This window comes from Arachis stenosperma, chromosome 3 (genome assembly GCF_014773155.1).
Source record: "Arachis stenosperma cultivar V10309 chromosome 3, arast.V10309.gnm1.PFL2, whole genome shotgun sequence".
NCBI classification, from domain to species: domain Eukaryota; kingdom Viridiplantae; phylum Streptophyta; class Magnoliopsida; order Fabales; family Fabaceae; genus Arachis; species Arachis stenosperma.
This window is the reverse complement of record NC_080379.1, coordinates 70974513-70986018: the sequence shown is the minus strand read 5'-3', so window position 1 is coordinate 70986018 and position 11506 is coordinate 70974513. Positions and strand designations below refer to the sequence as shown.

The window sequence follows — 11506 nt, the reverse complement described above, 5'->3', positions numbered from 1 at the left end:
TTGCCATGGAAAGCAGTAAGAAGGATTGGAGGAATGTAATAAGAAAGTAGAAATACAAGATGAGCACAGCATCTCCATACACCTATCTGAAATTCCCACTATTGATTTACATAAGTATTTCTATCCCTTTTTATTTTCTATTTATTATTAATTTTTGAACTCATCATAAACCATTTAATCTGCCTAACTGAGATTTACTAGGTGACCATAGCTTGCTTCATACCAACAATCTCTGTGGGATCGACCCTTACTCACGTAAGGTATTACTTGGATGACCCAGTACACTTGCTGGTTAAGTTAAACGGAGTTGTGGAAAGAAAGTGCTGAGTTAATTTTTATGCACATGCCAAAGAGCCATTATTGTTGATCACAATTTCGTCCACCAGTTACATAATTATGTTTTCTTTTACACCATTTGCATGATAAGTCTACTTGGTTGGAGTAATGAATTCTTCCCTAGGAAACTAAGATTTTAGGGCAACCATACCAATTTTGAACACCAATTTTGAAAATTTTTTATGCTAAGCTTGTTCGATGATTGTACTTTGGAACATGGATTTTGAGTTAAGAACACAAGCAAGTGAGTTTTGAGCCTTATTGCATGGCTATATCTTATAGTCATTTATCTTCCTTCTTGTGTGCATTGTTCTCTCTCTACGAGTGTGATCCTCACTTTGTTTGACTCTATATGTCCATTGTTGTATGCGTGAATGCATGTATATGATTGAGGCCATCAATTCACTTAGCCACTACCCAAATAGCCTTACCGTACGAACAACCCTTGCAACCAATTTTGAGCCTACGCTTAACCCATTCATTCTTAATTCCAGCACATTACAAGCCACGAAGTGAAAAACCATGAATGTCCCTATGTGGATCTTTGATTGGCTTAGGCTAGTGTGTGTGTCATTCATGTGTGGAAAAAAGAGGGTGGGACATTGGTTGAGGAAAAGGATTTTTTTTTGTTTTATATTTCTATATTTGGGAATCGGGTACATGTTCATGCATTAATTAAATGTAAGACCTTATGCATTGATAATCTTGAAAAAAAAAAGGGAAAAGAAAGTAATAAAAGGGGACAAAATGCCCCAAGGAGAAGCCCAATAAAGAATCGATGCATGAGTGTTGTGAAATGAAAAGGAAATGCATGAATATGTGAAAAAAAAGCGAAAAAAGGTAGCTAGACTATAGTATAATAGTATAGGATATTATATAGGTTAAGTGGGAAGTTTAGGTTAATCAAAAGATCCAATTTTAGCCAACTAGCCAAATATATATATATAACCACCTTGACCCTAGCCCCATTACAACCTAGGAAAGACCTCATGATACATGTGTACATGCATGTAACAATTGTTGATTGTTAAGAGGAAAAATAAATTTTGGAAAAGAATGAAATAGGGGAGAATTGAGTGATTAACCCGATACACCGAGTGGATAGAGTGCAAACACTTCCGGTGAGGGTTCAAAGCTCAAATCCTTGTTCCCGGCTCTCACGAGCATTCTTCATGCAAGTCGCGCATATTTCATTTTGATGATTAAAAATTGGTAAGTTTCATGTAGTGCCTACCATCTTGCCCATGTGCTTGAGTGTATCTTAGGGAGATCGATTTGCTCTTAACCAAGTGGTTAGTATCACCCATCTTAGTTGCACTCATGTAAGTAGATTGCATGTCATGAATCTCTTGCCTTTGTGATACTTTGATCTTTTACTTTACTCTAAGCATGAGGACATGCTACAATCTAAGTGTGGGGAGGTTGATAAACCCCATTTTTAGGGTTTATCTTGTACTGATTTCAAGGGTTTTATCAATGATCCTACGCACTTATTCATATGAAAATGCATGATTTTGGGTTCCTTTCCCAATTTTGCCGCATGGATGAAAATATGCTTCTTTTGCACTAAATTAGATATATTGTTAATCCTCCTTTAGTACCATTCGATACCGTGACTCGTGTGTTAAGTGATTTGAAAGTTTATAGGGCACAGATGACTCGGAAGGGAGAATGAGAGCATGCATAAAGGAAAGGAGCATGAAAAAGTGAGCTTTGGAAACTTCAGCATCGACGCGTGCGCGCACATGGCGCGTCCGCGCAGATCTGCGCCACCAGAGCCAAAGCTAGGAGCCAAGCTACAAGCCGGCGCATGTAGTGGCTAAGTCATGATCCTCATGGATGCATCCGCGTAGATTACGCCTGCACGCGGATTGTAATTTCTCCAGGGGCGCGTGCACGTGCTGTGCGCGTACACGCCAATGGTCACACATGAGTTTTTAAGATAGCACATGACTAAAGCGTGAAGGTAGTTGGAGACCCTATTTTGGGGAAGAGTTTTGGTGGGAAATGCTCAAGAAGGCAAAGGATTGAAGGGTTAAGGGACTTTGGACTCATTTTGCATGTTCTTAGATATTTTCCTAGAGTTAGTTACATTTTGGGTAGAGAGAGAACCTCCAACTTCTCTCTAGGATTTCATTCTCTACATTCTCCACTACAATTCTCCTTTGATTTTTTTAGTGAGATCCATTGTAATACACTTTTATTTTGATGCAATTAGTAGATCTACTCTTCTCATATTCTCAATTAGTGTTCTTTGATCCTCTCACTTTGGATCTAGCTTTGCCTTTGTTACTTGGATTTGGAACTAGTGAATTGAGGTACTTTCATATCCATTGCTTGTACTTGTTCAATTGTAGATAATTGTGTGATTTAGATCCCTTCATTTCAATTCTTCATTCCAATCTCTTAATGCCTCTTATAAATGCTCACCAAATGTTTGATAAAATGCCAACACTAGTTATGGAGTAAAAGTTCTTCACTTGGCTTAGGGTTTGAATCATTAGGAAAACTTGAATAATGGATGTCAATTGTTGATTGAGAATTGAGGATTGTTAATTGGCTTGGGATGCACTAAAGCTAGATTCCCTTAGGGTGAAACTAGGACTTGTGACGCAAGCTAGTCACTCTCACTTGACTCTCCTCTACAATTAGAGGTCAACTAAGTGGAGCAAAACTTAATTGTTATCATCATTGAGAGAAACTATAATGATAGAATTTCTAATGCTAACCCTAGGCCAAGTCCTTTAATATTGATTGTTTGTCATCTACTTTTGTTTGCTTGAATTAGTACACCGACCTTCAAAAATCACAACAAAAGCTTCCTGATCAATAACATGCATTCCCTAGCAATTCCAAGGGAGGACGACTCGGGAGATTAATACTCTCGATTGTAGATTGATGCATGAAAACTTGTCTTTCAACAATTTTCCCTTCGGCAAGTATACCAAATTGTCGTCAAGTAAAAACTCACAATAGAGTGAGGTCGAATCCCACAAGGATTGATTGGTCAAGCAACTTTAGTTGGAAGAGTATGCTAGTTGAACTAAACAGAATGTAGTTTAAGAATTGTAGAAAATTAAATGGTGGGAAAGTAAATAGCAGAAAATAGAGTGCAGAATCTTAAATGGGGATTTGGGGGAATGAGCATGAAAATAAATGGCAGAAAGTAAAGAGAATGGGTAAGATCAGAAATGGGGAATTCATTGGGCTCAGGAGATGTTGTATTCTCCGGATCAAATTCATTTTCATCTCTTCCTCAATCAAAGCATCTATTAATCTCCTTGGCAATCTTAGGTGATTGGGTTCTAATTCCTTGGCAACCCAATCTCTTTAAGCATGAACAATTCCCCAATTCCTTGATTTAATTGCCCATGGAAAGAGATGAAGTGCGGTCACTGATTATACCACATGTATTTCCAAATCAAAGTGTTAGGAGGATTACATGTCACTATATCCGCCCAGACCTCAATTTGGTCCAACATGAGAAAGCATTTCTAGCATGATCTGCTCATCCCTTTTCCAAGGCTCAAAGGAGATCCAATTATGGAGAGTTTCTTTTCCAAGACAACTAACCAATTGAATTGAGATCAAAAGCTTTCTAGTAAATCAAAAGAGAAGAAAGAAGAAGAGAAATGAAAACTATAATTGATCCATCAAATTACAACAGAGCTCTCTAACCCAATGAAAGGGGTTTAGTTGTTCATAGCTCCACAAATGAAAAATGGCAGAAAAGAATACATGCTTAGCTAAAAGAGAAGAAAAGTAAATATACAGAGGGTAGTTCTCCAAATTACTAAGCTCCTCTATAGTTCAAAACTACTCCTATATATACTACTTCTCTTGATCTTCTAGTAGTTCTTCAAGTCTTGGATGTGGGCCTTAGATCTTGAGTTGAAGCAGTTACAATCTTTAGTGGGCTTAGCTTGCAGAGAAGTATGAATTAGGCATGGGTGTTAGTGCAGTTAACGTTAAGTGACATTGTGGGTTCGAGAACGTTAGTGGCAATCACATTTTTCACTAGCGTTCCAACCCCATATAGCCCACGTTAACTCCAACGTTAGTGGCACCAACGTGACCACTAACGTAGCCTTGTAAGCCTTCGTAAGCGTTATTGGGACTCACCTTTCCCAATAACGTTGCCTTATAAACCTTCGCAAGCGTTATTGGGACTCACCTTTCCCAATAACGTTGCCTTGTGCCCTTTGTCCCTACGTTAGAGTTCACGTTAGTGTAACTAACGTGGCTCTTAACATGGTTATGCCTCACCTTCGAGAGCGTTAGTGACACTTACCTTTGTCACTAACGCTCCAAGTGCCCCTACTCTCCACGTTAGAGCTCACTTTAACTAAGTTAACGTGGCCACTAATGTGGCAGTGAATGCCATCTCCAACGTTAGTGATAAAGGTGAGTGTCACTAACGTTGGCTCATCAATCTTAGCTCCACGTTAACTTTCACGTTAGTGGTCTTAACGTGACCACTAACATGGGTAATGCTAGTTTGATCCAACGTTAGTGACAAAGGTGAGTGTCACTAACGTTGGCATTGTTCCTCTCTTCCACGTTAGAGTTCACGTTAACTAAGTTAACATGACTCTTAACGTAGCTTATTGACAAATCTTGGAACGTTAGTGGTGTTCACGTTTACCACTAACGTTGGAGCTTTCTTTTGTCTCCATGTTAACTACCACGTTAACCTAGTTAATGTGGCAATTAACGTGGGTTTATGATGGCTTCGCAGGCGTTATTAGTGATCACTTTTCTTATTAACGTTGCAAGCTATTTACCATTCCACGTTAGTGGTCACTTTAACTAGATTAACGTGAGTACTAACGTGGTTCTTCCTTGCTTCCTTTGTCCTGAAATCAAGCAAATAAAGTGCATCAAAGCTCTAGCCAAAGTCATGAGATTATGCATCATCAATTTATCATTCCATTCTAGCAAAAATCCTCATAAAATCTTGTGAAATTCACAATAGTTGCTTGAATCAAGGTGTAAGTGTATTTTCATCCAAAACTTGCCTTATTCACTAAGAAAATGCATGAAACTAACCTAAAACAGTAAAGAAAAGGTCAGTGAAACTGGCCTAGATGCCCTGGCATCATAGATTGTAGAATTATTTGATGCGAAATTTGAGTGTCGATTAGACTATACTCATGATTGTATTCACTACCTAATTCTATATCGACAGACAAAATTTCATTTATCAAAATGGCGCCGTTTCCGGGGAATTGCTTATGTGTGCCATGTTATTATTGTTTAGTGTAAATATGTGTATATGTACATAGTTGCATTTTCTCTTGATTACTTCTTTGTGCAATTGACTAATTCCACTTGTTGCCATGAGCTTTACACTACCTTCATTGCATGACGCGTTCACAACTGAATCCGAGCTTAGCCCCATTTGATCCAGAAATCGAAAGAACTTTGCTCCACATTAGGCAAGCTCGGAGGGGGTTAACCTTTGGGGAAGGTGAAAAGGTTTCTACCAATTCACCAACCTTACCTGAAGTGAATTTCGAACCGTCACTCGAAGAAGGCACTAGCCATTCATCCGTTGACATTACTAATAATTCTTCTTTTGATCTAGGTGCCGACACCATGGCCGCTCCGAGGAGAGTTACTCTCAAGGAAAGCGGGTGAACCGGATTATGTTCTTCAACCCGTTCATGTGCTTCATCCAAACTTGAACGCGAATTTTGAACTCAAGACCGCTTTGATTCACCTCCTACCTAAGTTTCATGGACTTCCCGCATAATATCCTATTAGACACCTCAAAGATTTTCATAGTATATGCTCAACAACTAGACGGGAAGGATTCGATGAAGTGGCCGTATGGTTGTTTGCTTTCGCCTTCTCTCTTGAAGATAAAGCTAAAGAATGGTTCTACACTCTACCTAGTGAGGTTATTTCTGATTGGGACTTGCTTAGAAGAGGGTTCTTAGAAAAATTCCTGCCCCCGGAGAAGATGGACAAGCTAAGGAAGGAAATCTCATGCATTGTGCAAGGCGAAACGGAACCTCTTTGTGAGTATTGGGAGCGGTTTCGCAAACTTCTTGACGCATGCCCCAACCATATGATTGATACTCAAGTGTTGCTCGGCTACATATGCCAAGGGATGCGAGAACAAGATAGGACTCTTTTAGATTCCTCTAGCAATGGTTCTTTGTCTAAATATAAGACGGCGGAGGAAGCATGGCAACTTATTGGCGACTTGGCCGAATCCAACCAATATGCTAGACGGAGAATCAACCGCCCAAAGACCGTGAATGAAGTATCCTCTAGTAGCGAGGCCACCGCTCTTGCCAAATCCTTGGGCGAAATGACAAACATCCTAAAGCAACTCCTATTGGGTCAACAAAAACCTCACCAACAACACCCTCCACCACCTCTTCAATAATATAGTCAACAATTGATCCCCCAAAAAGTGTGTTTTATTTGTTCTTGCTATTCCCACTACACGGATAAGTGCCAAAGTGATGAGCGGATAATTTATACGCTTTTTGGCATTGTTTTTAGGTAGTTTTTAGTATGATATAGTTACTTTTAGGGATGTTTTCATTAGTTTTTATGCTAAATTCATATTTCTGGACTTTAATATGAGTTTGTGTGTTTTTCTGTGATTTCAGGTATTGATGAGCGGATAATTTGTACGCTTTTTGGCATTGTTTTCAGTATGTTTCTAGTAGGATTTAGTTAGTTTTTAGTATATTTTTATTAGTTTTTAGTTAAAATTCACTTTTCCGGACTTTACTATGAGTTTGTGTGTTTTTCTGTGATTTCAGGTATTTTCTGGCTGAAATTGAGGGACCTGAGCAAAAATCTGATTCAGAGACTGAAAAGGACTGCAGATGCTGTTGGATTCTGACCTCCCTGCACTCGAAGTGGATTTTCTGGAGCTACAGAAGCCCAATTGGCGCGCTCTCAACGGCGTTGGAAAGTAGACATCCTGGGCTTTCCAGCAATATATGATAGTCCATACTTTGCCCAAGATTTGATGGCCCAAACTGGCGTTCAAAGTCACCTTCAGATTTCCCAGCGTTAAACGCCGGAACTGGCACCAAAATGGGAGTTAAACGCCCAAACTGGCATAAAAGCTGGCGTTTAACTCCAAGAAGAGTCTCTACATAAAAATGCTTCATTGTTCAGCCCAAGCAAACACCAAGTGGGCCCGGAAGTGGATTTTTATGTCATTTACTCATCCTTAGGCTACTAGTTTTCTATAAGTAGGACCTTTTACTATTGTATTTTGATCTTTCAATCTTAGGATCTTTTGATCATGTTTTGATGATTGAACCCTCTTTGGGAGGCTGGCCATTCGGCCATGCCTAGACCTTGTTCTTATGTATTTTCAACGGTGGAGTTTCTACACACCATAGATTAAGGTGTGGAGCTCTGCTGTACCTCGAGTATTAATGCAATTACTATTGTTCTTCTATTCAATTCCGCTTGTTCTTTGTCCAAGATATCACTTGTTCTTCAACTTGATGAATGTGATGATCCGTGACACTCATCATCATTCTCACCTATGAACGTGTGACTGACAACCACCTCCGTTCTACCTTAGATTGGGTGAATATCTCTTGGATTCCTGATACACGATGCATGGTTGATCGCCTGACAACCGAGTGCTCGCCTGACAAACGAGCCAGCCATTCCGTGAGATCAGAGTCTTCGTGGTATAGGCAAGAACTGATGGCGGCATTCAAGAGAGTCCGGAAGGTCTAACCTTGTCTGTGGTATTCTGAGTAGGATTCAATGATTGAATGACTGTGACGTGCTTCAAACTCCTGAAGGCGGGGCGTTAGTGACAGACACAAAAGAATCACTGGATTCTATTCCGGCCTGATCGAGAACCGACAGATGGATAGCCGTGCCGTGACAGGGTGCGTTGAACATTTCCACTGAGAGGATGGGAGGTAGCCACTGACAACGGTGAAACCCTTGCATAAGCTTGCCATGGAAAGGAGTAAGAAGGATTGGATGAAGACAGTAGGAAAGCACAGAGACGGAAGGGACCAAGCATCTTCATACGCTTATCTGAAATTCCTACCAATGAATTACATAAGTATCTCTATCTTTATCTTTATATTTTATTCATATATCACCCATACCCATTTGAGTTTGCCTGACTAAGATTTACAAGGTGACCATAGCTTGCTTCATACCAACAATCTCCGTGGGATCGACCCTTACTCGCGTAAGGTTTATTACTTGGACGACCCAGTGCACTTGCTGGTTAGTTGTGCGAAGTTGTAGTGATCACAATTTCGTGCACCAAGTTTTTGGCGCCGTTGCCGGGGATTGTTTCGAGTATGGACAACTGACGGTTCATCTTGTTGCTTAGATAAGGTATTTTTCAGAATTCTTAAGAATGAATTCTAGAGTTTCATGATGATCTGTTGAAATCTTGCTGGCTGAGAAGCCATGTCTAATCTTATTGGACCGAGGTTTCAACTGATCATCATAAGAGCTTGTTGATCTCTATCAATCTTGCTATTGGAGCAATGATCTGCTAAGGCTTGGCTGGCCATTGGCCATGTCTAGTGTTTTGGACCGGAGCTTTCTTTGAAAGCTTGGCTGGCTGTGAAGCCATGTCTAATTCCTGGACCGGAGTCTTAGACTAGCATTGCAATGATTCCTGGAATCCAAATTAAGAATTCTGAAACTTTTATTTTCTATATAATTTTCGAAAAAAAACACAAAAAAATTTTCAAAATCATAAAAAACCAAAAAATATTTTATGTTTCTTGTTTGAGTCTAGTGTCTAATTTTAAGTTTGGTGTCTTGCATGCATTGTTTATTTGATCTTGGTTCTATTTTCGAGTCAATAGTACAGGGAACTGAAGATTTAGAACATGCAACAGAGGAATTATACAGAAAAAGCTGGGCGTTCAAAACGCCCAGTGAAGAAGGACAGACTGGCGTTTAAACGCCAGCCAGGGTGCCTGATTGGGCGTTTAACGCCCAAAAAGGTAGTGCATTGGGCGTTAAACGCCAGAATGTGCACCATTCTGGGCGTTTAACGCCAGGATGGCACAAGGGGGAGGATTTTGTTTTCAAAATCAATTTTTTTCAAGTTTTCAAAGTTTTTCAAAATCAAATCTTTTTCAAATCATATCTTTTCAATCAAATGTTTTCAAAATCAATTTCTTTCCTTTTTCAAAGATACTTGATAACAATTAATGATTTGATTGAACATTTTAAGTATGTTGCCTTTTCTGTTGAGAAAGGCTTAATGTTTGAATCATATCTTTTCTTGTTAGGCAAGTCATTAATTTTTTTAAAAAAATCAAATCTTTTTAAATTATTTTCAAATCATATCTTTTCAATCATATCTTTTTAAAACCATAACTTTTTAATCATATCTTTTTAATCACATCTTTTTCAAAACAGTTTTTAATCATATCTTTTTGATTTCTAATTTCAAAATCTTTTTCAAAAATTACTTGATCTCTTTCTCACTCTTGATTTTCAAAAATCAAATTAAAGTTTTTCAAAATGTTTTTAAAATCTTTTTAATTAATTTTCGAAAAAAATCTCTTCCCCTCTTCTCACATCCTTCTATTTATGGAGTACCACTCCTCCTCAATGCACAATTCGAACTCTATCTGACTAAGTTCGAATTCTTCTCCTTCTTCCTTCTATTTTTCTTTTCCTCTGACACCTCAAGGAATCTCTATATTGTGACATAAAGGATTCCATATTTTCTTGTTCTCTTCTCTTTCATATGAGCAGGAACAAAGACAAAGGCATTCTTGTTGAAGCTGACCCTGAACCTGAAAGGACCTTAAAGCGAAAGCTAAGAGAAGCTAAGGCACAACTCTCTATAGAGGACCTGACAGAAATCTTCAAAGAAGAAGAACCCATGGCAGCCGAAAACAACAACAATGCCAACAATGCAAGGAAGGTGCTGGGTGACTTTACTGCACCTACTCCCGACTTCTATGGGAGAAGCATCTCTATCCCTGCCATTGGAGCAAACAACTTTGAGCTTAAGCCTCAATTAGTTTCTCTAATGCAACAGAATTGCAAGTTCCATGGACTTCCATTGGAAGATCCTCATCAGTTCTTAGCTGAATTCTTGCAAATCTGTGACACTGTCAAGACTAATGGGGTTGACCCTGAGGTCTACAGACTTATGCTATTCCCTTTTGCTGTAAGAGACAGAGCTAGGACATGGTTGGACTCACAACCTAAAGAAAGCCTGGACTCATGGGAAAAGCTAGTCAATGCCTTCTTGGCAAAGTTCTTTCCACCTCAAAAATTGAGTAAGCTTAGAGTGGAAGTCCAAACCTTCAGACAGAAGGATGGAGAATCCCTCTATGAAGCTTGGGAAAGATACAAACAATTGATCAGAAAATGTCCTTCTGACATGCTTTCTGAATGGAGCATCATAGGTATTTTCTATGATGGTCTCTCTGAACTATCCAAGATGTCTTTGGATAGCTCTGCTGGAGGATCTCTTCATCTGAAGAAGACGCCTACAGAAGCTCAAGAACTAATTGAAATGGTTGCAAATAACCAATTCATGTACACTTCTGAAAGGAATCCTGTGAACAATGGGACTAGTCAGAAGAAAGGAGTTCTTGAGATTGATACTCTAAATGCCATTCTGGCTCAGAACAAGATATTGACTCAACAAGTCAATTTGATTTCTCAAAGTCTGTCTGGAATGCAAAATGCACCAAGCAGTACTAAGGATGCTTCATCTGAAGAAGAAGCTTATGATCCTGAGAACCCTTCAATGGAAGAGGTGAATTACCTAGGAGAACCCTATGGAAACACCTATAATTCTTCATGGAGAAATCATCCAAATTTCTCATGGAAGGATCAACAGAGACCTCAACAAGGTTTCAACAACAATAATGGTGGAAGAAACAGGTTTAGCAATGGCAAGCCTTTTCCATCATCTTCTCAGCAACAGACAGAGAATTCTAAGCATAACCCCTCTGACTTAGCAACTATGGTCTCTGATCTAATCAAAACCACTCAAAGTTTCATGACTGAAACAAGGTCCTCCATTAGGAATTTGGAGGCACAAGTGGGACAGCTGAGCAAGAAAGTCACTAAACTCCCTCCTAGTACTCTCCCAAGCAATACAGAAGAAAATCCAAAAGGAGAGTGCAAGGCCATCAACATGGCTGGTGCACGAAATTGCAATCACACTTTT

The 11506-nt window shown here is 39.3% G+C and overlaps 1 non-coding gene across 1 annotated transcript; it reads right to left on the bottom strand.

Annotated features, from left to right (window-relative positions):
• Positions 1–10606: 10606 nt before the first annotated feature.
• LOC130972632 (small nucleolar RNA R71) lies at positions 10607–10714 on the bottom strand. Its single transcript, XR_009083793.1, has one exon. It is a non-coding gene; the product is annotated as a small nucleolar RNA R71 (small nucleolar RNA).
• Positions 10715–11506: the final 792 nt, after the last annotated feature.